The sequence below is a fragment of the Mastomys coucha genome, unplaced genomic scaffold (assembly GCF_008632895.1).
Source record: "Mastomys coucha isolate ucsf_1 unplaced genomic scaffold, UCSF_Mcou_1 pScaffold9, whole genome shotgun sequence".
Classification (NCBI taxonomy): Eukaryota; Metazoa; Chordata; class Mammalia; order Rodentia; family Muridae; genus Mastomys; species Mastomys coucha.
Genome location: NW_022196915.1, coordinates 67,910,916 through 67,925,123, shown reverse-complemented (window position 1 = coordinate 67,925,123; position 14,208 = coordinate 67,910,916).

The window sequence follows — 14,208 nt, the reverse complement described above, 5'->3', positions numbered from 1 at the left end:
ATGCACCTGTAAAGTTTTCTAAGTCAAATTTGGGAATTTTTAATTATAAGCTATACTTTCCTTATTTTTATAATGAGGCAATTGTGATGGTATGATGGCTTGGTACATGTGAACTGTTTTGAATAGTTGCTATTTAAGTATTAATTAAATAAAATATATAAATTCAGGATAGTACATTTTTGAAATTCAAACTTTTGGGCAAATAAATGACAATTTGAGATGACCAGGTCATAGTAATTTGAAAGTTCTTTAAGAATATAAAAGTAAAAGTAATTTTGAGGAAAGAAACATGCTCTAGATGGGATAGATTAATTCCGTCCACTCGAGTCTAAGGTAGCTTCCAAGTTGAGTGTGGCAGAAGTTAGAGAGTTATTGAACTGTTAATGAGTTACAGCTAATTCTCACCTCAATACCCTGGGAATTCCTTCTGCTGAAGCTCTGACTCTGGATGCAAGAAGTCATTGCACAGACAAAACTGCTCAAAGATGCTCCATGACTGATGTATCTATGGAGCCACACCTTCTGGTAAAAAATTACAGAAGTGAGGGTAAATTGGCTTTCTAGACTGACACAAGTGCCACTGTAGAATACCTCAAAGGCTTCACCAATTTTAAATGGCAAAAAATAATTACCTCAGCTCAGGTTAGAATCTTTATCAAGGATATCAGAAAGATTTTTAACAAAAATAGCCACAGTTTTGTCATATTAAATTTGTCTATAGTTATTCATCGATGCACAACATTAGTAGAATTAGAGAAGATTTTTATACTATACATTCACCTTTCTTTTATGAGGAAATAAAATAATATAATTGCTGTGGTTTCTGTTTTGGCACTGTAGCAGATAGAATGAGATTTTTGTGGTATTCGTGGGTTGAAATGTGTCTGAAATAAAATAGTGTGAGTATAGATGAAGAAAACATATAAAATTAGGTTACTTAATTCAGAAAAATATATTTCAGAGAATTACTTAAACATTTTAAAACTTCTCTATCATTTCTCTACCTCTCACCCCTTCTCTCACCCCTCTCATGTGTGCATGTGTGTGTGTGTGTGTGTGTGTGTGTGTGTGTGTGTGTGTGTATCAATTATCTTGCAGTGCCTAAATGCTTCTATCATATGCCTTTAAATGAAGAATGATCCAAAGTTGTTTAAAACATTCCTGTGGTACACTATACCTCACAAAAAGATTCCTTAAGTCTTTTTCCTTTCTTAAAAATCACTGGGGATAATGTAAAAAGATTGTATCAAATTTAGAAATTTCTTTTGGCTTTTGGGCAAGTTGACATTTCATGATAATATTAAAAATTGTGGTGAAATAATTTGTCCCAATATACTGATGTATCCCACCACCACAGATTCCTATTTTAAAAGCTATTTCAGCCAGGTATGATATTGCATACCTATAATCTCAGCATGTAGGAGACTGGGCTTGAAAGATAAAGAGTACAATGAAGCACCTCACTTAATTAGAGATTTAGGACCCAGGTTATACTGCTGGATGACTTTACTCAAAACAAACAACAAATTTGCTTGCAGAAAGATAGATAGAGGTAAAGAGATGGATTTAAGTGAATAGACATAGATAATAGAATGATATAGACAGATACAGACCAATGCTAGATTGATACAGATAGATAAAAGAATATACTTTTATGAATTTATATTTAAATGAATTAATATTTCTGTTTAACAAAACACATCTTGAAGATTGCCTGCACTGAAAAATGGATTCACAGCTCTTGAGTATCAGCCTTAGAAAAGTGTAATACAAAGGACTGTACATGTCAACTCAGAGGAATAAAGGTAGCACCTTTTGTGCCTCCCTCTGTAGTCCAGACTCAATCACAGAGTGTGTAAATGAAACAGCATTTTGGACATGGGAGGGACAACAAGCAGGGAATGTGGACAGGATGACTGAAAACCTTGTTAAGGCAAACTCACATCTGGGTGTGCAGAAAGTATGTGTAAGTTACAGCTGCATCTCAGCAGAGGAGTATACTGATAAAGACAGGGAATGATCAATAGACTTCCATCCTCCTCAACACCACGTTGACTTTTTTCTTTCTCTAAATGTGCTCATTCTCTTCTCCAGAATTATAAATTAGTATAGGTATATGTATCACATATTAAACCTCTCATTTCCAGGTAGGTTTAGATAATAAAACAGAAACATAAAATCTCAATTCTTTTGTATCAATATATTTCAACTGTCAGTTAGCTAGTATTATAAAACCATATATTTGAAGCGGTATTATAAAACCTGTATCCTCCCAGGAACAGGGATGGAGGAAGGTACATGCAGCAAGTGAGAATCTGTAGTAAGTAAGCAAGGATTTGTGCACGTATGCACCGGTGTATTTAGGTGTGTGTGTGTGTGTGTGTGTGTGTGTGTGTGTGTGTGTGTGTGTACGTAAATGAGAATGAGGCATAAAAATTGTAGTCCACATGAAATGCATAAATAATTTAGAAATATATACCATCAAACATGTAACTTCTTTCACATAGTGGACCTTAACTCTTTCATCTATTAAAATATACAAACTGAAGAAACATTATTTTCCGCCATACAAAGAGTCAAAGTTAACACATGAGTCTCACAACAAGCCAGATTCAGGTTCAACAAGGGTTCAAGCACCTTGTACTTTTGCATCAGCAGATGTGGTAATGTATGATGTTCCACAATGGACTCAGAGACAACAAACAAATAAAAAGAATAGAAGTCTGTCATTAATTTTCTCATCTCAATATCCTTTGTTTATATTTCACTCTTCTACTTACCACTTCAGCAAAACAATTCACACTGACACCACTGGTAAATTACAAGTTATGAAGAATCATATTGGCATTTTCACTTTTATATTATAGTACTCCATATAAAATGGTACCATTACTTCATCTGCTTCAAGTATTTTCTGCTTTAGGTTTTAGGTCATGAGAATTTTGCCCCTTATACACACTAGCATATTACTAACATATCTCATTTATTTATTCTTTCATTCCCTCTTTTGAAAAATTGTGGTTTGTTATCAAGCTTAAGGAAAGATCAATTATCACTTGTATGTTCATGGTGGCTTGAAGGTGTACGTTCTTAAGAGCTGTTACAGAACCGTTAAAACAATTAATAAACCTACTGTGTTGCAGCATCCTATGGAATTCACAGAAAAAGTACAACTATAAAACATTGCAGATATTCTATTATTGCCTTTCAACATGTACTTTCCATTTCTCCACTTATATTTCTGGGTTAGTAATAACATCAGCTATGTGTCTGTCCAAATAAGATTTTTAGAGAATCCTTGTTATTCCCTTACCAAGCATTTCCCTTGTGGGTTGTTCAGATGCGGCCTTTCAAATTTTACATGAGGAACTGCTAATGCAGTTCCATTTTTACCTAAGAGAGTTATTTTCTAGAATTCTTGTTAGAGATTTAACAGCTTTGTGCTGCTATATGTGAAGAAACATGTTTCTCCCAGACAATTGCTGACTAGAAAACACCTTCCACAGAATGTAATTTTGGAAAAGAGTCTATGCTGAATCAGAGGTGAATATATCCACATTCTATTGTATCTAGATTGGATGAAAATCATAACTGAAAATTGAAGGAAAAAATATAAAGCACAAATCTGAACTTATTGAAGAATTGCTGTATTATTGATATTGAATAATTGAGTTGATAGAAAATGAACTGAAATTCCAAACAAATAGAAAATATTTACAAATATATTTTTGGCCACTTACACTAAATTCTCAAAGAGAAAATCTTTATTAAAAGTTCTATTTGATCCTGACCAGGCTGCCCTTTTACTTGTGAGGCCTGTGCCTCCAGGCTGGTCCCACCTTAGAAAGTCACTGGGGAGAAAATTGCAGATCTCACCCAAGTCCCTGAGTTAATGCTCCAACATGTTCATAGCAGCCTTATTTATAATAGCCAGAAACTGGAAACAACCCAAATGTCTCTCAACATAGGAATGGATACAGAAATTGTAGTACATCTACACAATGGAGTACTACTGAGCTATTAAAAGCAATGAATTTATGAAATCCTTGGGGAAATGGATGCATCTGGAGAATATCATCCTGAATGAGGTAACCCAATCACAAAGAACACACATGGTATGCATTCTCTGATAAGTGGATATTAGCCTAGAAGTTCGGAATACAGGAAGAACAACCCACAAACCACAAAAAACTCAAGAAGAAGGAAGACCAAAATGTGGACATTTCATTCCTTCTTAAAAGGGGGAATAAAATACCCATGGAAGGAGTTGCAGAGACTAACTATGGAGCAGAGACTGAAGGAAGGACAATCCAGTTTGATATAGCTGTCTCCTGAGAGGCTCTGACAGTACCTGACTAATACAGAACAGCCGTCCATTGAACTGAGTACACGGTCCCCAATGAAGGAGTTAGTGAATGGACCAAAGGAGCTAAAGGGTTTGCAGCCCCTTAGGATGAACAATAATATGAACTAACTAGTACCCTCAGAACTCCCAGGGACTCAACCACCAACCAAGGAGTACACATGGTGGGACTGATTGCTCTGGCAGCATGTGTATAGTAGAGGATTGCCAAGTCGGTCATCAATGGGAGGAGAGGCCCTTGGCCCTGTGAAGGTTCTGTGCTCCAGTGTAGGGGAATGCCAGGGCCAATAAGTGGCAGAGGGTAGAGTGGCAAGCAGGGGGAGAGGGAGCAACAGGGGTTTGTTCTTGTTGTTTTTTTGTTTTTGGAGGGGAAACTGGGAAAGGAGAAATCATATGGCATGTAAATAAAGAAAATATCTAATAAAAAAGTTCTTTTTAAAAGAAATATATAATTAGCACAGAAACTATCTTCATTTTAAAAATGGGTTGTGAATTCATACAGTGCATTAATTCAAGTGTAATCCTAGCTGGTATTTCTTCTGAAAAAATAAATAATTCTTTGAATATGAAATATCCTCTACTGCAGTATCTACCACCTTGAAATGTAGTCACCTCTGTCTGATGTCAGAAAAACACAACAGCAAAGTCAACTCTTTAGAATAACTTCTTATCCTCATAGCTAAAAATACAAAGATAAATATTCAACAAGACAAATTTCACAGTAAACATTCTACTACACTCAAAAGAATTGTGAATTTAAGCAAAGTCAGACAATTAAATTATTCTCTTCTAGTACTTTACATTGAGGCCCTAGCTCAGTGAAGTAACATTTATGTTACTGAAATGCGATGGCACAGTAAATCCTACTTCATTGCCAATAAACTGAAGATCAAAACAATCAACCAAGCTCCACTGGTAATAAATTGAAAGTCAGTGGAGCACAAAATGTATTACTGTTAGAATTAATTTTGGCACAAAATGGGTTGTTGAGTTTTCCCCTTTTCTTAAAGCAAATCAACCCCAAGAAAATAGTTAATAAGCTGTTGAAAAGTAAATTCATTCTTCTTGTGATATTCTAATGGAATTTGAATTTCATACTTTGTTTTTTGAGGACAACATAATCATTTTGACTCTAGATTATAACTATTTTGTTAAAGTTTTTAAATGCAGGTTTCTGATTAAATTGTGTCTTGAAAACTCTATTAAGTCGCATGTTTTTGTTCTTACTCCTTCCCTAAAATTTACTCTTAGAGAACAGAAATCATTCAAATTATTTTTATAATAAATAGATTTTTAATTTATCAATCTGTGTGATATTAAACAGAGTGACAAACTGAAATTTGTCAAAAATGTTGATATATTGCTTTGAGGATGTATAGTAATGTAAAATAGTGCCAAACTAAAGAAGCTGTCATGTTCTAAGTGTATTCTGGAAGTGCAGATACAAAGCAACTGATGATGTAATGTACAGTATGAGAAAGGACAATGCTGTATAACAACAGCAGAAAATCATGAAAATGCATGAGTGTCCTAAGCTAAGTTGTCAAGATTCTGATTTTCATTCTTCCCCTCTCTTCCAATCTCTCCCTTTTATTCTCCCATATACTTTTAACTAACACTTGAATAATGCCACTTCAATTTTGGTTTCTAGTACAGAAATTGTATCCAGGACCTTTTACTTGCTATGTTATGTCTCTAGCATTCAACCATGTGCTTTGCCGATGTTAGTTTTCCTAGTGAGCTATTACTTAATATTTATCGCTGGGAAATTATTCATTGTTGAGGGGACTTCTACATATATTTATTTATATATAATTAAGACCTTCAAAATTTAAAGAATAGAAAGCATTTTTGTTCTTTGTTTTGTTTGCTTAGTTTTGAGGCCCAGTCCTAACTTTGTACTTCTAGCTGGCCTAAAATATAGGCAATATGCTATGAAACATAGGCTGACCCAAAACTGACCTATATCCACTGACCTCTGCTACTCAAGGGGAATGTAATGATTAAAAGCTTGTGCTACCATATCTACCTAATCATCACTAGATTTGTTTACTTATTTATTTTTGAATACTGAGGATTGAACTCATGGCCTTGAGAACTCTAAGAAAATATTCTTCCAATAAGAGGAATTTTTGATAGATTTCTTTTCATGTCTAAGATTCTGTACATAAAAACAGCTAAAATCTAACTCATATTATTTATATTAAAATGTAACTTAGAAAAATTCTTAGGAAATCTGATCCCTTAGCCAATATTGAAGGAGTTTTTCTGTTTCCTTTTGAGATAATTTGACAATATATTTTTCAAAGGAAATCTGTATAGGCACATATTTTCAAGTCCTTGTTGATTCCCTATTGAAACCAAGTTCTCTCAGTCAATGAAAACACCTAGGTAGGATGCTATGTTTTAAAGTTAATAAATTTATTATAAGTGTCACAAATTTCCCTGTATGAGTCAATGAACCCAAACAAACCATGTTGCATAATACTATAACTGCTTTGTTAGTAGGTTGTCAATTGTATTTTAGAAAGAGCAGAAAAACACACTTGACATAAAGGACTCAAAAAAAAATTAGAAATCAGGAAAACAAAGGACCCAAGCTAAAAATGAAGTGTAATTAATACAGAGAATTGTCAAAGAGGAAACAGAATGGCTAAACAACACTTAAATAAATATTTAACATCATTAGTTAACAGGAAAATGCAAATCAAAACAACTTTGAAATTTCAACTTACACCAGGCAAAATGGTCAAGGGCAATCCAACAAATGACATCTTATGCAGGTGACAATGTGGAAAAAGAGGAACAATCAACTGTTACTTCTAGGAATGAAAACTTGTACAGCCAGTAAGGAAATTGAGCTATACTAATCTTAGGCATATAACCAAAGAATGCTTCATCCTACCACAGTCACTTGCTCAAAGAAGGTCATGGCTGAGTGAAGCTGATGGAACACTAGCAAAGGGGGTGGGAGCAGAGAAAGAAGTCTAAGAGGCAAAAGGGTCAAGTATACCAGGAGAACATGGCCTACAAAACCAAATATGCAAGGCTCATAGTAGCTCAATAAAGCAACAACCAAAGCCTGCAGGGGTCTTCTCTAGTATGTCAGCATACATGCTCTGGTTGTTTAGCTTGAAGATTTTATTGAACTCTTAAAAATAGGAGTAGGTATGTCTCTGATTCTTTTTCCTGCTCATGGGAACCTTTTTTCCTACTGATTTCCCTGTCTGTCATTGATATGAATGTATATGCTTGTTGTGTTGCATCTTCTTATACTGTTTTCAGTTGATATCATTGGGAGACCTGTTCTTTTCTAAAGGGAAAAGGGGCATCTGAAGAGAGGTGAGATGAAGGAAAGCTGAAAAAGAAGTCTGTAGAAAGAAGGGAGCCTGCAGTCTAGATGAAGGAACAGTAAATAAAAGCAATTTAAGTATCTGGAAAAAAGTTCAGAGCATATATAACTTTATTCAAATTTATATTTATCCTTGCAGACAAAAGCTAAATATTGTATGTGAAACTTTTTAAAGCAACACAGATTATTACCACTGTTAACTTATTTTGTAATTCATTTTGTTTGCATCTAAAAACCTATAGAAGTCCCTTAACTTTCCTGGGGGTTACCACACACAGTTATATTATGAGGATACTTAGTTACAAAAATATTATTCTCATTAGATAGAGAAAGAAAGTATATCCTGTGATAATGACGTCACAGTCCATCATGGATAAACCTCACACATAATAGCTTTCCAATAAAATTATAATTTTTCATAGAATTTTAGTATTAAGAAATTATAAAATATGTAAACAAACTTAGATATCTGTACCTATTCAGTATAAACTTGTCTTTAATCAGAAAATGATATAAAATATAGATCTATAAAATCTATAAAATATAGATTTGAACATAGATTTTAATCCTTAAAAAGAATCTGTGTATTTGTATAGTTATGATGATGATGATGACAATGATGATATATATATATATATATATGCATATATATATATATATCTGCTGATAACACACTACTGAATTACTCTGTGCTTGGTATGACATCAATCATTTTATCAAGTAATAAAGGCTTACTAACAGTTCTTCTTTTGTCATATCAAGTGCTGATTGGCATCATGCAGATAAGTTCTTGCTTGGGCAGTAACCATGCTGAAAGGAACACAACTGAGTGAGAGTATCACATTACCCTGAAAGTATAAGAAAAATGTTTGTGTATGTGTGGTGATGGTAGACTTTAATGTTTAGAGTTTTCTTTATTTATTTTGAAATATATATTCATAATTTTATAAACAATAATGGAATAGCTATATAAATTTTAGCTATTTTATCTGTGTTTCTCTGTTATGAGAATCCTAAAAATGAATTAAAACAATACTTTATTCTCTACTGTGTAGCATTCCATTATTATTAAATTATCCATGAAATAATTTTAAAAGTTAGAAAATTGTCCAACCCCAACAGCAAAGTAAATTTAAGACATGAAAGCCCTGTTCTCTAAGATCCCTAAACTCTCCTCAGAGTCCATAATAATAACAAACTTTAGGTCTAACTTCCTTTAACAAGTAAATGGGATTGTATACTAAGCTTCTATAAAATTTATTTTTCTATAAGTATTGTGTGTTTCACTAAAACCTGTATAAACATAGTGTAGAACTTAAAATGAGAGCAGTATTTTACAGTGATATGTACAGCTAATATTCAGTTTAAAATGTGTGAGGCATCTAGTATGTGATTTGTTTGGTTAATAGAAAGCACCCTCATAGCAATAAAATATAGATTTGAACAGAACTACTCTGTCATTAGCCTTGTAAATTTATAGACACTACAATATATTTCTTACCAGAATAATTCTTGTTCATAATAAACAAAGAGGTGGAGGCTTGCATCCATAAAGAGATTGCTAATATTCTTAATGTTGTATTCACATGTGTAATACATCAAGGATAATCAATAAACTATTATTAAACTAATAAAGATTTCAAGTATCATCATTTGCTGAAATATAAAGGTCTTATAAGACAAATAAAATGACAAAGCCAACTGTTTATCTCACCTCAAGTTATTTTTACTCTAAATTAAAAACTCATTTATAGTTTGTAAAAGAACAACGAAACTGTCATTATTATGTTCTTGCCATTACTTTAACAAGGGCTTGAATTTAGTCTACAGATGCAAGTGTCTCACAATTCCTAATCCAAACATCTGGATAGCCATGTTAGTGGATCTTCCTCTTTCACATTCCATCTGTAATGTTAATTGGAGTTCTGGGACACTTATCAGTTAAACATTCCCATTTCCATCACTTTGGGAAGCAATTGTAAGGAGAAGCAAGAAGTTTAATTTCTCAGAAAGTGAATTGGAATTCTCTCTTTCTCTCTCCCACAAAAAAAACCCTACCAAACAAGAAGTTTGTTAAATTTAACATGGATGTCAGATAAGACACTCATACATGTAAACATATAACATAGAAAATATGTATATTTTGTGAGATAACAGCACACAAACCATTATACTAGTACATGTTATGAGATAAGAGCATACATTATTCTAATACATGCACCCACAACCAACCCAGTTAAGATTTTAAGACAAAATGTTGTCTTTTATAGGAATTATGATCAAATTTGAATTGTTACAGTCAACATCTTTGTGTTTTCCTAGTAGGAAAATGTCTTTCATATATTTTTTCAAAGAAAAATGGAATATATACTGTTTATATTTAGTTATTGACATTATTAAATCCATGTTTATTTTGGACACATTTCTGCCAAGGGCCATCCAGGAGAAAGGACGAATGGCTTTAGAACCATGGAATGCAGTTCACTGGTTACCACAGTCATGCGGGTAAGCCTCTGTGTGGCTTACCACAGCCCCAAGGACTATGTCTCTTGAGGACTTATGGTGTTATAGAGTTCTGCTCTGTTTACTGCCCTCACATCCCTTTTAATCTAAGAATCATGTGAAAATTTTAAGGGGGCTTCCAGTCCCTCTCTGGGCAGTATCTCTGGCATTCACAATAATAATGCTTGATTTCTTTCAGGCATTGCTGCTGGAGCAGATTAATGATTCAATCATGACAGTAGGAAAGAAATTAAACAGTTTTTGCACTGGCCATAGGGAATGAGAGCCCCAGTAAATTAAGCTTTTCTCTCAGAGAGAATTCTGCTGAGTAACTTTTCTAATTGCTGGGAACTTTTGGTAGAAGCCCATGTAGGTATCTGTATTCTTCCCAGCAGCAGCTCTAAGCACTGAACCTCAGTGGCTGCCTGACTCAGTTTACCCAACCCATGGATATCAAAACAAGTCATTGGCATATATCACTGAATTTTCTGATTCATTTCATCATTCCTTTCTGGTTTTAGTTGTGATGTTCTATTACCAATTCATGATAAAAGTTCATACTTAAAGTTCTGCCCAGCTTGTCAAGAAAGCATCGATCATTTGTGAGACAATTTGAAACTTCCAGCATTAAATGGAAAACTAGATTTCTCCAGATGGTAAATGTATTCAAAATCTATTCCAAATAGATAGGAGCAGTATCTAGCACCATATATATGTCAGGAAAACTATGAGTTAAACAAAAGTTTAAGTGGAGAAAAATGTATCAACCTCATCATTTTTACCAACAGTAGAAATCTGTTTAACCTTCAACTTTTATAAACACTGTTTATAAAACAGTTGTGGATTGTGGGAAAACAGTTTTGTGGTTTGGAAAAACACTATAGTTTGCCAAACAAAGCAAGCAGCAACCTAAAAAATTCATATCTAAATAACCTGAAGGTTTGCTATAACATGACCTAGTAAGGTAAATTTTTGTTTGAGGTCTTTCTATTTCCAAGTTTCTCCAACGGGATTTATTAGAAAAATACCAGAAAAATCTAGTCATAACATTTTCTAACCTACTGCAAAGTAGCATGGTGCTTACCACTTTGTATACACTCTAGTATCCAGTTGTTTACACAAGTGTAAACAAATCCATACACAAGCAAAGAAAGAAATTTTTAAATGGCTATCTACAAAATTATTTGGAAAAATATTATTTAATAACTAGTCACAGTACATTTTAATTTTTACAAATACTATTAAAACCAAAAGCCCAATGAACATTCATGATGGATGAAAACTTTTTTTTTATTTAAGATTCTTCTCTCATCTACTATATCTTGATCACAGATTCCATTTCTGTATACCTCACAGCTTTGCTGCTACTGCGACCTTTCCTCTTCACTAGATCCACTCCTCTTCCATTTAATCTTCAGAAGTGAGCAACTTCACAAGAGATGACTACCAAACAGGATGAAACATGATGTAATAAGACAAAACAAAGCAAAATTAAGGATGTAGGATCTATAATAAACATCAATCCAGTATTTCCAATAAGTTCAAATTTTCAGTTAAAGTTTGAACTGAGTTACTATAATATTCTCTGTCTGTGGTAGCTTGAATAAAAATTGCCCCCATAACCTAGCATCTTGGAATGCTTGGTTGGCTTTAATTGGTACTATTTGAAAAATTAGTTAGGCATTATGGCCATGTTGAAGGAAGTATGTCACCGGGGATGGAACCTGATGTTTCAAAAATGATTCCCAATCCCAGAATGTATATTTCTTACTTACTGTGTATCAACATTTAGCCCTTAGCTACTTCTCCAGTATCGTGTCTACCTGTTGCCATGCTCTATGTCATGATAATAATTTCCTAAGTCTCTAAAACTGTAAGTAAACCCCTAATTAAATGTTTGGGTCTCTTTTTTGGGAGAAGTTGGTTATTTTTTGTTTTTACTTTTTATTTCTTTTTAAATGAGAGTTGCCTCGGTATTTTTTTTAATGAGAGTTGCCTCTTTACAACAATAGAATATTGACTAAAATGTTGTAGTAACTCAGCCAAGGGCAGAGCTCATGCCCTAGAACCCCTTCTACACCCAGAGGCATTTTGATGCCAGGCGGTCCATTTTAACCAGGCTTGCAAAGACGTCCTGATTAAACAAGGTCCATCATGACCAGGCTCACAGGAGGGACAGTCTCCAGTCAGAGACAGCATGTGCAATTAATACCAGAGATAAAGATATGCCAAAAAGCAAGCACAAGAACATAAATAACAGAAATCAATGTCACTTGACACAAACAGAACCCAGTCTTCCCACCATAAGAAATCCTGGATACCTCAACACACCTGAAAACCAAGATTCTGACCTAAAATTCATCTCATGGAGATGATAGAGGAAGATAATGAGGACATAAATAACCCCCTTAAGGAAATATAGGAGAACACAAACAGTTAAAAGCCCTTAAAGAGAAAAACACATAAATCCTTTAAAGAAATACAGGAAAACATAAACAAACAGGTAAATGAATTGAGCAAAAACATCCAGGATCTAAAAATGGAAATAAAAACAAAAAACAAAAAGGTAGACAAACCTGCCAGTGGAAATCTTAGGAAAGTTATTAGGAGTTACATTGGCAAGCTTCACTAATATTACACAAGAAAGAAGAGAGAATCTAAGGCATCATAGAAGATAGTGATAAAACAGTCAGAGAAAATGCAAAGCACAAAATGGTCCTAATCCAAAACATCCAGGAAATTCAGGAAACAATGAAAAGACCAAACCTAAGAATAATAGGATTAGAAGAGAGTGAAGATTACCAAGTCAAAAGGCCAGAAAATATCTTCAACTAAATCACAGAAGAAAATTCCATGACCTAAAAATATAGATGTCTAGAAACACATAAGAATCCTAAAGAACTCCAAATAGATTATGCCAGAAATGAAATTCCTCCAGTAATATAATCAAAAATTCTAAATACACAGAACAAAGAAAATATTAAAAGCTTTAAGGGGAAATTCCAAGTAACATATAAAGGCAGACCTATCAGAATTACACCAGAGTTCTCAACAGTGATACTAAAAGACAGAAGATATTGGACAGATATCATGCAGGCTCTAAGAGAACAGAAATGCCAGCACAAGATACTACTATACCCAGCAAAACTCTCAATAACATTGATGGAGAAAACAAGACACTATAACAAATCCAAATTTAAACAATATCTTTCTACTAATACAGCCATACACAATGGAATAGAAGAAAAACTCCAACACATACACACAAAAATCTACATTTAGGAAAAAAATAATAAATTAATCATCTCACAACAAACCCAAAAGAAGAGAAACACACACACATAACACGAACTACAGCAACAAAAATTACAGGAACTAACAATTATTGGTCTTTAATTTCCCTCAATTTCAAAGGACTTAATTCCCCAACAAAAAAGATATATGCTAACAGATCGGAGACATAAACAGTACAAAGCACTTTGCTGCATACAGGAAACACACATCAGTGACAAAGACAAACATTACCTCAGACTAAAAGGCTGAAAATTTATTTTTCCAAGCAAATAGTCTAAAGAAACAAGGTGGATTAACCATTCTAATATCCAATAAATTAGACTTTAAACCAAAAGTTATTGAAAGAGGTGTGAAAGGACACTTCATACTATACAAAGAGAAAAATCCACCTAGATGAACTCTCAGTTCCTTACACCTATGCCCCAAATGCCAGGGCATCCATGTTTGTAAAACAAACTTTAATAAAACTCTAAACATACATTAAGCCTCACACATTAAATGTGGGAGACTTCAATACTCCACTCTCATCAATGGACAGGTTACTGAAACAGGAACTACACAAAGATACAGTGTAATTAACAGAAGTTATAAACTAAATGTATTTAACAGATATCTATAGAATATCTCACCCCAAAATAAGAAAATATACCTTCTTCTTAGCACCTCATGGAACCCTCCCCACAACTGACCATATAAT